At 44.1% G+C, this 18,281-nt stretch overlaps 1 protein-coding gene and 1 non-coding gene across 2 annotated transcripts in view; one reads left to right on the plus strand and one right to left on the minus strand.

Moving 5' to 3' along the window:
* Nucleotides 1–9,952: 9,952 nt before the first annotated feature.
* Nucleotides 9,953–10,055, minus strand: LOC142214750 (U6 spliceosomal RNA). The gene has a single exon (XR_012717314.1). It is a non-coding gene; the product is annotated as a U6 spliceosomal RNA (small nuclear RNA).
* Nucleotides 10,056–10,742: 687 nt separating this feature from the next.
* Nucleotides 10,743–18,281, plus strand: part of EPS8L2 (EPS8 signaling adaptor L2) — a 65,657-nt gene continuing 58,118 nt past the window's right edge. The window contains exon 1 of the mRNA XM_075281238.1: nucleotides 10,743–10,917. The gene's annotated coding sequence lies outside the window, so the exon portion shown is untranslated. The remainder of the gene's footprint in view (nucleotides 10,918–18,281) is intronic.

Raw genomic sequence — 18,281 nt, forward strand, 5'->3', positions numbered from 1 at the left:
GCCACACTGTATTATGCATAGTTCTGATCATAGTGCTCATGTGACTGCAGTTGATCGATATGAATGATATAAGTGACCCCTGTCGTCTTCCTATAGATTCCATTGTTTTTCCTAGGCAGTAATTATACGGTGACAATCTATACGCAGCTCTGTAATTATTACTGATTCCACGCTCCACACCCCATAGAGCCGTCATCCTGATAAAATATATCTCTCTCTTTATACACGTGTGGAGCAGCGGTCATGACTCAGGAGCTCAATGGCTGGAATAATATTAGTAACTTCCATTTCTTTTATAGTATGTACAGAACATATTACACATCAAAGCTTAGGATTCTTGGAGGTGTTGCCAAAGTTTCATGCACAGGCCACATTGTTACACATTGTGCAATCTTCAAGTTTACTTAGCTAAGGCTACATTCACATTTGTGTCGCTGTCTCCTTAAGAGACTCCTTCGCAGATTCCACCGAAAATCGGCGGAGAGAAAAGTCCTCCGTGCAGGTTTCAGTAGACAATACAAGAGCAGACCCCCAATCTGGGTCTACAAATGGAGGACAGTGAAGTCGGGTTGAGACGATCTTGAGATTTCAGGATCATTTTTACAATCCGATATTCGATCATTTTCTAGCCGATCCTGATCGTGAAATTTGCTCGATCACTGATTGGGATACAATCTTTCCCCATCAATCAATCCTAGTGTTAGCTTTTCCCACAATGATCGGCCAGTAGCCAAGCATTGTGGGAACTAACGTGAGATCTCGCCGAAAAAGATCAGGATCAGAATTCCCATCACGATCGTGAAATTTACTCGATTACCGATTGGAATCTGATCTTTTCCGATCCCGATCGCTCAACCCTACTGTGAAGTTATACCTTAAGTCATGCAAAGGTGGGGACTGGTATCAGGGAGGTCTTTAGCAAGGATGTGTTGCTTGTGTTTAAGCCATCAGTATGGGGATCCAGAAACATGTAAAAGGTGCAACTTGCAACTCCTGGGACCCAATCCAAAGCCAGTAACAAGGCTCCCACCACCATGTGGCATTCAGATTACTGGGCCCCCTCATGACCAGGGCCAGGGTGTAACTTCTACCTCTGCACTCATGCTAGGTAGACTATTGGTAACCCAAAAAACCCTGAATGCCTCCCTTTACCTTTGTGGATATGGCTAAGTAAGAGGGAACTTAAAGGCAATGTGTTGCCATTTTTTAAAAAAATTATTAAAGGGGTTATCTGGTTTCTAACATTGGCCCAAACAATTATTTGATAACACTGTATGTAGAAAAAAAAATTGCTAAAAACACAGGGAAAGGACTTGTACCCTAAAAAAACAACCAGTAACAAGTGTTTAGGTTCAGTTTACATCTGCATTTGGTATTTTATTCGGGGAGTCCACTTGGGGACCCCCGAACGGAATACTGAACGCATTAAAAAGCATTTAGCTAAGAAACCAACACGGACCCCATAGACTATAATGGGGTCCGTGTGGTTTCTGTTCAGTGTCTGCATGAATCATGCGGAGAGAAAAGTACTGCAAGCGCGTCATGTGTCATGCGGAAACCGAGTGGAAACCACACGGACCCCAATATAGTCTATGGAGTCCGTGTGGTTTTTTAGCTAACCACTTTTTAATGCTTATAGGTTTCCATTCAGGGGGTCCCCAAGCGGACTCCCTAAATGGAATACCGAACGCAGCCAGAGATGCCAATGCCGCTATTGTAAATGTCTAAATTTCCATGCATGGCCATACTACTACATATGGAAATACTCCCAAGTAGCTTTATATGGGCTGTCTGCCATGCATAACTAATAGGAATGCCACCAGTTACTAAACCTTAATGTGCCCATTCCCACTGCAACTGGAGTGGGGGATGGGAGAATAAAGCATGGGTCCTTCAACAGGTTTACCATTAACTTTTGCAGAGCGCAGGTTTTACTACAGACTAACTTAATCCATAAAAAAAATTGATGCGGCGGCTGCTGCTCTCGGCTTCACTTACGTTTCCCCCATGAACATAACCACATTTATATTTATAGACCATTAAAAGTGAAATATTTTTGCAAATATAAATAACTAAAGATTTTACAGCGTTTTGAAGGTTCTCACTAACCCTGACAGTGGTGACGTCTGTTGTCCAGATAGTTTGTCAATGGATACAGCGATGAAAGCAGGACACGTGTCAGAAACCCAACTAGGATTTCCTTATTGTGGCCAGGTTATCTTCTCATACATGTAGTGTCCCTGCCTGATAACCTGGCCACAATAAGGAAATCATGGCTGGGTTTCTGACACGTGCCAGACCAGAGATAATAGACAGGGCCCTATCAGCAAACTGCAATTATCTGAGCGGATTGTCCTGCCGACAGAGCACTGAGTGACGTCACTTGTCCTATCACGCAGGTCCGATGCTATGGAAATGCTGTGTAAACAATGGGAGGAATAAGTACACATAGCAGGCAAACAAAGCAGCATTTCTAAAGCAATATATTTAGAAAAAGTCTTCAATTTACATAAGCTAGCAGTATACGTAGGATCCTTGAGATGGGACAACCCCTTTAATGTGGAATCAAATAGCAAATGCCACCACTGTAGCACAGTGCCCCAGAAACCCAACCGTACCTCTGCTTCTATGCTAAGGCCCCAAGCTCTGGGCCACCCCACAGCAAAAACAGCCTTCATTTGTATTTGTCCAGTGGATTTGTGGATACTATAATCAGAAAAACTATAGATTTAAAGGGGTTGTTCAGGATTTACAAAAAAATTGTCCAACGGCAAAGATCAGCAGAATGGGAGTCTCATGTTTCCTGCTCCTTCCACCTTCAAAACAAAGACCAGGAGGAATTGAATGGAGTGATGGTCAGGCATGTTGTTGCTGCTGCTTTCAGTCTCTATGAGGCCAATGGAGATAGTCAAGTATATTTCTCAGCTATCTTCATCAGTCTCATAGACTTTGAATGGAGCGGCAGGGCTTAGCTTGACCAGATTTCCAACCATCTCTTCCTAGCTATGGTCTTATAGAGAATAAGAGACCCCCCTTACGACAATAGTGGGGATCGCAGCAGTCAGAACAAACCAATCTAGGACAGATAATAACCTATTACTGAAATACCCCCTTAAGAACAATTTAAAGGAGTTGTCTGCTTTAATCTATATTTTGTTAGTAGGGTCCCCCTTAATAAACTCATAACAGGGTGCACAGGTGATGGAACTTTACCGTTGTCCAAGTGAATAAAATGTATATTCCCATTTATCAAACAGATGAAGTTAAGTAGAACATTCCAAGCATGAAAGCAATGGCCCAGATTTCTTCTCTCACGTTGCATACAAAAGCCGCTTTGTTAGCCCGGCCAAGTGTTGCTCCTGTAGCGGCTATGTTTCTGCATCTCAGTCATTGCTGATGTTTCCTGGTTGTGATACAAAGATACAATTATTACAAAGCACACAAAATATTCCACAGCTTATATTACCAGCAAGGGAAGAGTTAACCAGTATTTACTATAACACATTCACTTAATAATAGGGGAGTAATTGTTCTGAGCTATCGCGGCTACTTTATAGAGTGGCCATAACATGAACTGGTGCACACCGCCGCCATAGCCTTGTATCTACTGCTATACTATAGTCAAGACGACAAAACATCAAGGGGGCAACAAAAATACAAGAATGCAATGGGGGAGTCCGGCAAAGTGGGAGCCATTCTTGTAGACGAACTTGGCCGCGGCAGAGACTTTTATGGGCAGAGGCTTAACTTACAGCTCAAAATCTGTAATGGGGTCCCCATCATGTAAAATATAAATATGAAGTACGTACTATACGGTATAATAGACATGCCATCTATAGCTGTACCACTAGGTCAGACATCATGTAGGCTGATGGTCTCACATCAATCATACGTGGTCCTGGATGTGCCATAGAGAGCAGTTTGTGTATACAAATTAGGGATAACATGATGACCTGACAATTAGCTGTCTATGGGTAAGCTCACACAAGAGTATTTTGATCAGGATTCCGCGTCAAAATCCTGCTCAAAAAAACGCCTCCCATTCACTTCAATGGGACATGCCCTTTCTTCAGGCGGATTCAGGGGCTGACTCAGCTGCGGATGTCCGCCTCGCGACGCTCCCTCCCGACTAGACCCATTTATTTGGGCCTAATCCGGAGCGGAGTGCCATGACTGGATTCCGGTGCACTTTATGCAGTCGCAGCAAGTCATTTTTTGGACTGGACTCTGGGGTCAAAATTTCGCCACGGGGCCCCGCCATTCCTAGTTACCCTACTGGTTGGGTTCTAGTAGAAAGTGATTTTAAGTTTTAATTCTTTTAAAAAAATTTTAATTCGTTTCATCATTAATGCATTGCAATGTATTGCAAAATACCGGCATTGGTATGGCAGGCTGCATAGAGCAGCCTGATATACAAATAAATGGCCGAAAAGCCTGGAAGCCTTCAATAGGCTTCCGGATGTTGTGGCAACAGATCGCCATGCCGGATGTTGTTTCAGATGCCGCCTCTCCAAAATGGCAGCCTGGACCAAGATGCTGGGGGCCTCAATGCCCACGATCAGTGCCCGCACTGTGTTTTTTTTTTATTTATTCATGCCTTTCAACCATTCCAGACATCACTACATTGCATGTACTGGTCTTAAGACAAACAGGAGCATATTGCCATCTACGTCACGCCTCTGTTACCTGTAGCAGAGTCAGGGGATGACTGCAGGCAAATGGGGCAAGGTGAGAATGAGATTTTTTTGTTTGTTTGATGCCTTGCTGTGTGGGCACCCAGTGGTGGACAATGTATATACTGTCAGGGCACCAGTAGGAGGACATTATACTGTGGGGGGCACCATGAGCAGGAATATTCACGGGGACATTATAAGGTGGAGGTATAATCAGGGGGATAATATAATGGGGTATTATAATGTGGGGGCCACAATGATGACGACATTATACTACAGAGATTCAAGAGATACATTATACCATGTCAGGGCCACTATAGAGGTATTATACTGTATGAGGGCACAAAGGGACATGGATTGAGTCCGAGAGTGGGGTTACTATACAAAAATTTGCCTCTTCTTTTGCCCCTCTTTCAGTTGGGCGGTAGGGTTATTATAAATGGCTTCATATAAGAGAATAATGAACTATAAATGGAATCCTAGCTCATGAGCCAGATTTATCATGGGCATCTCTGGGTGGGGTTTTGTGCAGGCCTCATATAGTAGAATACTCCTCTGTAATTAACCTGTATGTGTCTCTTCTTGTGTGACTATAAGGCGGTAGGAACGCTGGAGGAGAGGTGCCGGAGCTCATGAATGTCTCGTAAAGTCAACTATGGCTTCCAAGTTTAAAGTTAAAGAGATTTTTATTAGCTACTAGCAGGTACCCGCGACTTCGTCTGTGGATTGGCGGTAGCGCCAAACTGCTTATATGCACGCAATCGCTGCTCCAGTTTCATGTCCCCCCATCTCTGCTTCTAGTTTCATGTCCCCCCATCTCTGCTTCTAGTTTCATGTCCCCCCATCTCTGCTTCTAGTTTCATGTCCCCCCATCTCTGCTTCTAGTTTCATGTCCCCCTATGTCTGCTCCCAGTTTCATGTCCCCCATGTCTTTTTCCAGTTTTATGTCCCGCCATCTCTGCCTCCAGTTTTGTGGCCCAGTGTCATGCTGTTCTCTTTCCTGCTCTTTATCTGCCCTCAGTTTCATAGGCCCCTTAGATGATGTCCCCCTTGGTTGTGTAACACAAATAAATAGTTGTACTCACCTTCCCACGCTCCCTCGCCGCTCTCTCCACTCGCTCACTGCACTGATGCCGGCACCAGGAGGAGTCTCCGGGGCCGGCGTCAGGTTGCTATGACAGCCAGAAGCCTTGCATTGGCTCCCCGGCCTGTCAGTGTTTCGCTTTGATTGCAGACTATGGCGGGTAGACTGCAATTGAAGCGCTGGTTTCATGCAATGCACTGCATAATACCGGCGCCTCTATTGCAGCCTACGCAGCCAAGTCTGCAATAGAAGTGAAAGACTGGCAGGCCGAGGAGCCAGCGCAAGGCTTCCGGCTGTCATATCAACCTGACGCCGGCCTGACTCGTCTGGGTGCCGGCGTGGAGAGAGGAAATGGCTGCGCCGACAGATGACATTTGTTCAGGGGGTTGGGGACCCCCCCCCCGGGACACCCCCCCTAACCCGCTGCAATGACCTTTTAAGGGGATGTGTCGGGTGCAGCAGCCTCCTCGTTAGCCGTCCGCGAAGTGTGTAGGCGGTGTGGGATAGCAGCGGCGCCGGGGCCATGTGGGCTGCCGCCATCTTCCTCACTGTGTCCCTGCTCAATTGGCACACCCACATGCAGCCCCCAACGTATGGTGCCGCAGCCCTGGCTCCTTAGCCCGCCCACACCCAGCCATGCACCAATAGGAGGTGCGTGGACAGACCAGCGCTGGCGGAATGCCAGTGGAGGGTAACGGTGGCGATTTGGGGTGAGTGACCCACATTTAAAGTAGCCTATTACCTTTTCCTGGGCAATGTGTGTGTGTGTGTGTGTGTGTGTGTGTATGTGTGTGAGTGTGTGTGTGTGAAATTTCAACTAAATCCATTCCGTCGTTTGGCTGTGATTGAGGAACAAACATCCAAACACACAAACCCACAAACATCTAAACACACAAACTTTCTCCTTTATAATATTAATAGTTTTTCCTAGGCGCTGATACACATTACATTAACGCTGCTATATATGTATATGTGTCCTTGTCTTGACTGTTTGGGTCCACACCGCTGCTTCTACTGAGCTACCTTTCCCACACACTGTAAAGATTGGAGCCATAAATCAATTTACCAGCCAACCACAGCCTCCTCCTCCCCCTTCCCGTCTCCATAGACTTCTGTAATAAATGACATATAACTTAATAAAAAACATATAACTTTAATAAGATGTATTCCAGAGTTTTTGATATTCACATATTCATTTACAAAACATGTTTATCTGCAACATGATTTCAAAACGTTGCGTAACATGCCCTACAGTCACATGTGCACTGTCCTGTTTGTCCACTCTCTGTACTCATATCTATGACCAATACAGAAAGGAAACAGCCAAGGCAAAACTGGAGTCTAGAGAGGTGAGTAACACTGAACATAAAGAACGTAGTATCAACTACTACTACTGTTACTTCCCTAAACCACCAGGAATCCTTACACTAACCCCATCAATGACTAAGATCACCAAGGAACCTTACATTAGTCCCATCACTGTCCGGGATCACCCTGACTTCTCTAAACTCCTTCATTGCTTTCAACCACCAAATATTCTGACTATACAATATAGCTAGAGAATCTTAGGAGTAGCAGAGTTAGAACAAAGTTTAGTCATATTACAATAACCTGGCCTAGTCGGACATCTGGTCTTATGCTGCAGGAAGTTAATAGTCTCACCTCTGACATTACCTGTAATCCAATGTAATATAATGATGACACATTCATAAACACTATATTCACTGATGAAATAAGCATGAACAATATAATTCAGTAATGATACATACACACATGGGATCTTTTCACCATAACTGCCATGTTTGTCTAAAAAAAATGACAGGTAAACACCTTTCCTGAAAAAAAGAGTAATATTTGGAGAGTTTTAAATGTTAAAGTGCATAAAAGCGAGTGTCGGTGCAGTGTATGGCTATACTCGGAGCTTGTATCCTCTGTATACCATTAGTTTTTTCCGTAAACACACGTGTCACTTTCACTTTGACATAAATTTGGCTGCATAGATATTGGATGGATAAGTTCCTAGGAGCCCTGACAGTGTTATATACTATGTTTTATAGATAGGTTCCTAGGAGCCCTGACAGTGTTATATACTATGTTTTATAGATAGGTTCCTAGGAGCCCTGACAGTGTTATACACTATGTTTTATAGATAGGTTCCTAGGAGCCCTGACAGTGTTATACACTGTTTTATAGATAGGTCCCTAGGAGTCCTGACAGTGTCATACACTATGTATTATAGATAGGTTCCTAGGAGCCCTGACAGTGTTATACACTATGTTTTATAGATAGGTTCCTAGGAGCCCTGACAGTGTCATACACTATGTTTTATAGATAGGTTCCTAGGAGTCCTGACAGTGTTCTACACTATGTTTTATAGATAGGATCCTAGGAGTCCTGACAGTGTTCTACACTGTGTTTTATAGATAGGTTCCTAGGAGCTCTGACAGTGTTATATACTATGTTTTATAGATAGGTTCCTAGGAGCCCTGGCAGTGTTATACACTATGTTTTATAGATAGGTTCCTAGGAGTCCTGACAGTGTTATACACTGTGTTTTTTAGATAGGTTCCTAGGAGCCCTGACAGTGTTCTACACTATGTTTTATAGATAGGTTCCTAGGAGCCCTGACAGTGTTCTACACTATGTTTTATAGATAGGTTCCTAGGAGCCCTAACAGTGTCATACACTATGTATTATAGATAGGTTCCTAGGAGCCCTGACAGTGTTCTACACTATGTTTTATAGATAGATTCCTAGGAGCCCTGACAGTGTCATACACTATGTTTTATAGATAGGTTCCTAGGAGTCCTGACAGTGTTCTACACTATGTTTTATAAATAGGTTCCTAGGAGCCCTGACAGTGTCATACACTATGTTTTATAGATAGGTTCCTAGGAGTCCTGACAGTGTCATAAACTATGTTTTATAGATAGGTTCCTAGGAGCCCTGACAGTGTTATACACTATGTTTTATATATAAGTTCCTAGGAGCCCTGACAGTGTTATACACTATGTTTTATAGATAGGTTCCTAGTAACCCTGACAGTGTTATACACTATGTTTATAGATAGGTTCCTAGGAGCCCTGACAGTGTTATACACTATGTTTTATAGATAGGTTCCTAGGAGCCCTGACAGTGTTATACACTATGTTTTATAGATAGGTTCCTAGGAGCCCTGACAGTGTTATACACTATGTTTTAAGCCAAATTAAGGTGTCATTTATACCAAACTTAACCCAATAGAAATCTTTGTCCTTAACCACCCAAACCCGTAATAAAACAAATTTGGAGAGATTCACATATCTGTATTTCTATCAATAGCTATCCTCGTACACCAGAGATCCTTATTACAATCCCCTCACTATCTAAGACTCTAAGGTATACTGACATTAAACCCTACACTGCTGTAAACCACCAAAGATCTTTATGTGAATCCTCTGAGTCAGCCATGTAATAGGGGCAAGACTGAGCAGGACTTTCATCTTTTTTCAGCATCTTGCTTCATTCTCTGCGTTCCATTGAAAATAACAATAGGCAGAAACAAGGTGTAATCCACTTCAAAATCAGCGCCAGATTCTGTAATGGAATAAACAAAGACTGTATCCGTTGCCAAACGGACAAATTAATATATAGGAGGCTAACAAAACAGAAGTGATATTCCCCAGTACCTTCAATAAAAAGCTCATTTCAGCAGCAGGACTCCGGGGGTCTCCTCCAATCTCCTTTTTTGGTGCTCCAGCGATAATGGCCCCTCTAACGGCATCAGTCCCCCTCTATTGGCATCTGCAGCCAATCACTGACCAATCACTGGCCAATCACTGACCAATCACTGGCCAACCACTGACCTCATTGGTCTCATGTACTGAAATTTCAGCACTGCCATAATGACATAACCAACTATCACGTATTCCCATTGGCTACAAAGGCCACTCCTGTTATACTTTTTGTTTGGTTTGGTTTTTTAGTCTAGGGGGTGTAGGGTTTGCCATATGTATAAGTTTAGGGGATGTGATCTGGGGTCTCCATTTCCATAGGTGGTTTGGATTGTGTAGTACTTTAGGGGGTCACGACCAGGGTCCATATTTATTTAGGGGGATGTGATTTGGGTCAATATATTGAGTCAAACAAAGACACTTTTAGGTGACTGCGACTACTACTCTTCCTCCCGACTGCTGAATGCGTGAAAGGATTGTGCCAAATTATAGACCGCTTCACGAATTTCCATGTCGTCCTTGCGCAGAGTCCATGGTAATCTTCTCATAGTGTTCTAATTTTAGTATATGTGCTTCTGGTCATACCTATATACACCAGAAAGGTCAACTGGAAGAGACCACCAGAGGCCTGCGACCTCGTAACACACAATTTTTTCACCTACCCTTACCGTATTAAGATCAACCACATAAGGGTCTTTAAGGGGTTAATTTGAGTCACATTGACAGCACGTCAGGTAAGTTACCTGCAGCGATTGTTGCCAAATAACAATGTTTTTCATCATCTTGTACGCCTAATTGTAACGCCCGTTCGCTATGTTCCGGCCACTTCCCTTTTTTTAACTCTTTAGTATGGGTGACACACAGATATGCCGGCCATAAGTAAATAAAGCATCACGTCCTCTTTGGGATTATCGCCATGACGTATGCAATACGACATGTTAACCAGAGGAATGCTTGACATGAACCGTTCACGTCACCCCAGGATCAGGCGCAGACAGTGTGCGGTATTTAGGATTGTTATACAATGGGGCACATTTTCATGACGACTCTTCTCCCTGTGTATAGGTGAGGTGCTCGGCTCGGGATGTCTGGCTGGAAACTTAATTATGCAAACAATGTTTCTCAATGGACGGCGAAGTGGAAACAAACACATGCATTCATCCCGGTGTCACACACATATTCTCTTGTCTAGTCACAGGCATAGTGTACGGGCTGTCATGTAGGCGTCCCCTGCCCGGGATCACTAGACCTGTCCTTCTGGTTTAGCTCCACCTCTGTTTGTGCACAGTCAAACATTCACCTGCCAGCAGACCACGACCAAAGGCAGTTTAGTGGTATCTCAACCAAGTGACAGCAAAGGGGAGACGCAACGCAGCAAGGAACAACTTATTTTTTGGAACGTAAAGGAGTGCATATCAAGGATCAAGGAGATAGGAAAGTTGTGACGGTGAGTACCTGCCTAATATTACAGATGTAGATGTGACGTATAAAACAGCGACATAATGCAATAATACAAAGACGGGGACCGAAAAGTGACCGAGACCAGATCTACAAGTCGCACGCAAAACTGTCTATAGGCTTATTAGTACATAGCGATATCCTATGTCTGATGGGATAGAGAATGACAGGGCTGATGTAATGCACCTGTACCTTTAAATGCGGTGATATAGTCTTGGTGGGGGGAGAGGTTGTCACTTCCTTTATCTGCTCCTTAATGGGCCCCTTGGCAGGACTGTAGGTAACATGAGAGGGGGCCTGGCATTACCTGTGGCCCGTGCTGTTTCTGTTGTGTTCATCATTGAAAGCTTTGGCAGAGCGTTTCGTAAGGTGATAGTAAAGCTTGGCATCACTGCGAGGTAAGGAACCGCAGCGAGCAGGTATGATCTGTGTATAAAAGTCAGCTCGGTATGACGCCGCACGTATAAGCGCAAAGCAAAAACATATAGATATATGGATTACTAATGATCTATGGGGATGAAATGCAGAGGCGCATAGTTACAGAGGGAGTTTGGTTACGTGTAATGTGTGCTGTATCTAAAGGCTTGTCTTATAATAAGATTACATGTATTAACATTCTTAGAAAATGAATATGTTACTACTATATATGACTGCTGTAGTAAGTCCGGTCATCCGGGAATGATGGGGTTTCTGCCTCTGTTGCGTTACACTGCAGTATCCGGGTGTGCGTTAAATGACCATTGACACGCTGCATTATCGAATACTAGGGGCGAATACAGGGCCCGGGACATTAGGGGGCCCAGCAACAGCCACTACCGCTGTGGATTTTTTTTTTAATAGACTGTTACCTGCTTACCGATTCTGGCTCCTGTTCACGACCGCCTGCGCTGCCCCATCTGCAGAGGGTGCTGTGATCAGGAACCGGGATCGATAAGTGAGGTTGCGGGCCCACAAACACTATCATTATACTTGGGGGGTCTATAGTGATCCGAGGCCCAGGGGAGGTGAGGGAACATAAAAAACACGGTTACTTACCTCTCCTGGCTCCGGCAGGCTTCAAGCCTACTTGGGCGACATCCCAGATGTCATGTGGGCCGGGCTTGCATCCTTATGCGTTGCAATGCAAGCCCTGGCTCAAGTGATGTCTGGTCCATCATTGAATATGGTCAACATCAGCGGGGAGTGTGCCGGAGCCCAGGAGAGGTAAGTGTTTTTATGTTTGTATCATCCCCTGGGTCTCCGATTACTGTACTTTGGGGTCTGAAAAGAAGGAATGCAGGGGAAGGGAGTCGGTCGGGGTCTTCAAGGGGTGTCAGCCTGGTGGGGGGGCATGTCAAAAGTTCGCCACGTGGCCCCGCCATTCCTGCCGAAAACAGCTTTTTTTAGTAGCTTTAGAACATGCATGCTCTAAGGCTGAAATTTTTTGGACAGTCTTTCCCTTTAAGCCTTTTATGTCTTTCTGGTGTAACTGGGGGACTAGAAATAGAAGAAATGTATAATTTTATTGTGACTTTTTTTTTCATTGTGAACAAGAGGTACTCTTTAATGTGGACGTCCACCAACTCCAACACTCTAGACAGTAGTCCCAGGCTTAAAAAAAAGGTCTATATCCTTCTCAAATAGATGTTGACTTAGGAACAGCGGTATGATAGTATAAAATTGGCTATGTTTTGGGGGTCCCTTACACTTCAACGGAGAAGATGATGCACATTCATGGCCACCTCATTTGTGACCTCAGGAGGAAGTCGTACAAAAGAGATGTAGAATGGGAAATTCCACCAACATTTTTGTCGAGGGCCCTCCACCAAACTTAATCTCACCCCATTGTTTTTGTCCAGGGCCCTCCACCAAACTTAATCTCACCCCATTGTTATTCATGGTAAGCAGTCAAATTGTTCCTTTCGTTTTGTTCCTTGACTTGCAGGAGAATACTTGGAGTCTTATTCATCACCACAAATGGTTTCGCTGTCAATCTTCTTTCTAAAGTCTTATAAGGTTTTTGGTTATAACTGGGTCATAAATTTACTAAATTTTGCATAGAATGCAGCCATGTTTCCTCCTCCAAGTACAAGTCTGGTGACTTTGTATGTTCTGGATACTTGGAAAGTTAGAGCAAGAATAATTATAGATAAACTTATTAGATGTCTTAGCATTTGACTTCCTTCCTCAAGTCCCTTGGAACTGATATGACTGGATATGACTGCTTGCTGGTGAAATAGGCACATGAATGGCAAGTGTCTTCTGGGTATTACATGAAGGTGAATTGTCTTGGGCTCTCTGCTCCCCAGTGTTCCCTAGCCCATTCCCTATTGTTTTTGAGTGATGGCCCTTGTGGTTTCTTGGATGGAGGCTAATGCTGTCAAACACAGAGAAGAAGGCCTCGGCTGGGAGTATTTAGTGTACATAGGGCATGGTAATTCCCATAGGACAGTGGCTATTGCATAGTCGGGCAGTCCACAACCTCCTTCTATCGGTCATACTGGTTTGACACTTCACCTATGTATGTTATAACTGCTTTATTCCTCACCAGTGATAGGGACATTAAAGTGTTCTCATAAGAGTATGTTGCAGAGTTCCAAATTAGATACTTAATTAACAGGCCTAGATGGACTGCAGCCATCTTCTTTTAAGCCTGGAGAACTTATTAAAGACACAAGATGATGGTGTATCAAAAGAGTTCTGATTTATTATAAGAAAAAGGTAGTTTAAATACATTACAGACAAAGAGCTGGCTTGGCTATTCTAATCAGGTACAACACGATTGGTTATAGAGATATAAGACAAGCCTGGCACATAACTATTGGCTGAGGCCTGGTATAATCTGCATCTTATTATAATTTTCAGAACTGGGATGGACTTTCCCATGAAACAAAGAAGGATTCAAATACTTATGTGTGAGCTAACATCCCAGACTATCTATATGTATATATCATGGCAAAAGAGATAAGATGACATGTTCCATAGACCCTGTGTCTATACACTCTAAGTGACCTTCATATACCATAAAATATGACAGAGTGCCCAGATACCATAAGATTAATACTTTTGTTGGTTATGTGTCCATACATCATGTAAAGGAGGTAAGAGATATACAAAGTCAGCTGTATCTTCTCAAAATGAGGCCCTTGAGAGATAATGATTAGCAACCTCTGCATTAACGTTCATTATCACATTCCTTAAAGTCTAACAAAGGGCCTCCTTGACTTAAGCAGAAAAATCAGTTTATATGTGAAAGAGCACAAGATGGCTGCCAAAATACAAAGATGGAGGACTTAACTCTAACACCAGTCTAGTGCTGTTGGAGAGCGGTGAAGGACGTGACAGACTTGTTCTAAACAGCTCTTCACAGTCCCATAGTCTTCAGGTTTCATAACTTTTTTGGGTATGGTTTTTAGAGGAGTGGGATACTGGGGCAACGGGGTTATTACAAAGCAGTCTGTCCACCAAAAATTAAACCACAGGGGAACAAAGTTACAAATCCATCATGACGTGTCAACCAGATAAGAGCCTGGAGTTATTTCTCCAAGGCCGGTTGCATATGACCATGGCCATGAATCAATGGTGCGTGCGGCACACAAGGGACACGTGGTTCTCACCTGCGTGCCGTCCATGAACCGGCCATGCTTCCGCATCCCCTTTCATAAAATGAGTAGGAGTCATGGAAATCGGACAGGAATAGGACCTGTTCCATAGTTTGTGGCCCGGACTGTTGGCCCACACACACTACTGTGTAATTCAGAGAAATGAATGGGTCTGTGTGCTATTAGATAGATAGCACACTGATCATGGCCACGATCATCTGCAAGAGACCTAACTCATATATTTTATTGGAGAGTGGCAACCACCACTCCATGATAAGCCAAACCAGTACCCTGCTTTGCATGCTCTGCTTTGGCTTCAATCCCAGTCAATGGGAAGAATTCATCGATGCATCTATGCCAGTTTTCTGTGTGATAGAGAAACTTTTACTTTTTCCATTGAGGAGAATTTATTTGCATATTCCGTTCCCAGAATCCATGACAGTCACATTCTCATTACTGGTGGGCTTCCAAGCGTAGAGATCTCCACCAATCTTCTACATGTTTTATAAGTCTACTTAAGACTCTTCTATTCCAGTTAGTGTTTGTTTCCCACTCACCTCCCTTTATGAGACCTTCGGGCCAATTTTCCATCCCCTTGATTGTTAACAACAGTTCTCCTGGAGAGAAGAGTCCTGCACGGTCGTAAAAAGGGTTGTGGGCAAACTGGTCTCCAAGGGCCACATTACAAGTGCATGTACTCCCTCTATGTTGTGTATGTCCTTGCAATGAACTCTTTCGATATAGAATTTTACTTAGAATTTTTGATTTCACGAGTTGTCGGGATTGAGTTACCGCAGTTGCCTCATAGCCAAACACACTGTGTAATTTACGGTATAAGGAAGTGTTTGCTACTCATCAGCATATTAGGTATCTTGCTGGTAGACGCCATACAATGGGCATTCATCATGACATTCAAGAAAAATGCACGGAACAAAAACACCAAGAAGTCAAAACTAATGAGAGGTTTGGTCACACAAGGCCTCACACGTGAATAGCTTCAAATTCCAGATCCATTATTGAGAGCCCCTGAACGTGCCGACAGTACTGAGGCTGAGGAATGTGAGTGTGGCAATGTGAATGTCACTGCATTCATTCTTACGTAACCTTCAGGCAGCCATTCGTTTAACCCTTTCACCCTTTTCTGTGCAGGATCAGTTTTTTAACCAATTTAGAATTTGTTTTCTTCTAGCGAAACAATCTGGGAAGGAACTCTGACAAATACATTCATCTAAAGGCAGTGGCATAGGTGTATATAAGACATCTGGTGACCATCTAATGTGCATGGGGCTCCCTATTCTCCCCTATCTCCAAATTTCCACTACGCTATCCATTATTTCTACACGATCCAGTCATCTTGCTGTTTATGAATACCACGTGCAGGCTTGTGCATGGGTCAATAGGGAGAGATAGTTGTCAGCGGAATGGGTTTTTCGCCAACAGCTATCTAAGGCTAGGTTCACACTAGAGCTCAGTTTCCATTCAGGGATTCCGTCCTCCATTCTGCTTGAAAAATTCAGAGAGAAAAGTTCTCTCTGCTTTTTTCGGGAGAAAACTGGGCGGAAACCTGGAAGACTCCATTATAGTCTATGGGTTTCTGTCAGAGCCCCATGGCGAACTCTGAAAAGACCCCCCGAGTATAATGATAGTGTTTGTAGGGTTGCGGGCCCACAGTCTCACTTGCCAATAACGGCTCCTGCTCACAGAAGGGGAAGCACCAGCTGTAGTGATAGCGGCTGCCGCCAGGCCCCTTAATGTCCTGGGCCCTGTGGCAGCCACTACTGCTACTACCCCAGTAGTTATGCCCCTGGTTTCTGTGGGTAACCACTTTTTAAACAGATTGGGTTTCCATATTTCCTTCAAGGATGGAAACCCGAGCATAGGTGTGATCCTAGCGCCATGATGGCTAACCTATGGCACAGGTGCCAGAGGTGGCACTCAGAGCCCTCTCATCCGTGGAACAGATTATACTGTGTGGGGGCCACTGTGCAGCAGATTATACTGTGTGGGAGCCACTGTGCAGCAGATTATACTGTGTGGGGACCACTGTGAAGCAGATTATACTGTGTGGGAGCCACTGTGCAGCAGATTATACTGTGTGGGGACCACTGTGAAGCAGATTATACTGTGTGGGGGGCACTGTGCAGCAGATTATACTATGTGGGGACCACTGTGGAGCTCATTGGACTGTGTGAGGGTCAGAGTGGAGCAGAAAGCTCTATAAAGCCCCATTTGTATGACCATATTTTGCAGGTCTGTAATTGTGTGCAATTGTGGATCCGCACATTATTAAGGTTAAATTGCCATGTTGGCACTTTGTGATAAATTAGTGGGTTTTGGGTTGCAGTTTGGGCACTCAGTCTCTAAAAGTTTCGCCATCACTGTCCTAGCGTAATGTGTATGTCCAGCCGTAGACCAAGTGTCTGGGAAGCTCCAGAGGAAAAGGTTGATCTCTGGGACTCCTGAAGAACACATTTAGTGCTCAAAGGAGGTGTGGGCAATACACAAAAGATGGTATGATGATGCCCATAAGGACTTGCCTTCGTCAAATTTTTTTCCTCTAGACTGCTCCATTGAAATGATGGCAAGCACGGCATTAGGATACAGATTTACATTTGATGACAATTAAAAGTTAAATATTTTTGCAACTTTTTACTGCCTACAAATTTCAATATGGTTATGTTTGTGGAAAACTCCACCCATGCGTTTTACAGTCCCTGCACAGTATGTGTAGCGGATGCACTTCGATAGTCAAAACTGTTTTTTTCCTGCAGCTCTTTGGCTTTGGGGCCTTAGTCTGAAACAAGCTATACATGTTCAGTGAGACCGAGCAAAGGACAAAATCTTTCTGAGAATGTTCTTTCGTGGAATGATTACTCTTTGACTAATGATCGTTCATCTGACTACCAGCAGAAAGTTTCTAACATGGCTGACATCTTTCTAGATGATGACTGGGTGTCATTGATAGGCCAAAACAATAGTTTTCTGTTAAATTGAACCTGTCAGGTGATTTCTGAGAGCAGCCTATGATAGAGGGAGAGAAGCTGAGCGCTATGATATATAGGTTGATATGATTTGAGCAGGATTTCTGAATAAAAGCCCAGTAAATCCTGACCGGACTCCTAGGAGAGATGGTGAGATTCCTGATTCCTCCCCCACACACAGTGATTGACAGCGCTCCCTGTGTATTGTGTGTGCACAGCGCTTTCATTTTCACACAATATTTCTCGCTTTTGGCTACAATTGTCTGTTCCCATAAGCTTTAGTCTGAGTATGGGTTCCTTAAAGAGGATCTTTCATGTCCTCAGGCACATGCAGTTTTATATACCGCTAGAAAGCCGAAAGTGCGCTGAATTCAGCACCCTGTTGGCTTTCCCGTTATGTGCCTCGGGGCAAGAGATACTGGTGCCATTACCGATATCTCTTCACTGTCAGAAGGGTGTTCCTGACAGTCTAGCTGGGCTATGAGGAACGCCCCTCCTGACTGTACTTGTCCATAGCCCTGTACTGTCAGCGCGTTCCTTACCACCCAGCCATGACGCTAACCTGTGAGGAACGACCCCCTCCCCCCAACTGTACTCGTCCATAGATTAGTACTGGGGGGCATTCTTCACAGCTTAGCATCATGGCTGTATGGTAAGGCATGCCCTCTCCTGACAGTACAGCGCGATGGACATTACTGTCAGGAGAGGCGTTCCTCACAGCCCAGCTAGACTGTTAGGAATGCCCTTCTGACAGTGGACAGAGATCGGTAATGGCACTGACATCTCTTGCC

Source organism: Leptodactylus fuscus, chromosome 7 (genome assembly GCF_031893055.1).
Source record: "Leptodactylus fuscus isolate aLepFus1 chromosome 7, aLepFus1.hap2, whole genome shotgun sequence".
Classification (NCBI taxonomy): Eukaryota; Metazoa; Chordata; class Amphibia; order Anura; family Leptodactylidae; genus Leptodactylus; species Leptodactylus fuscus.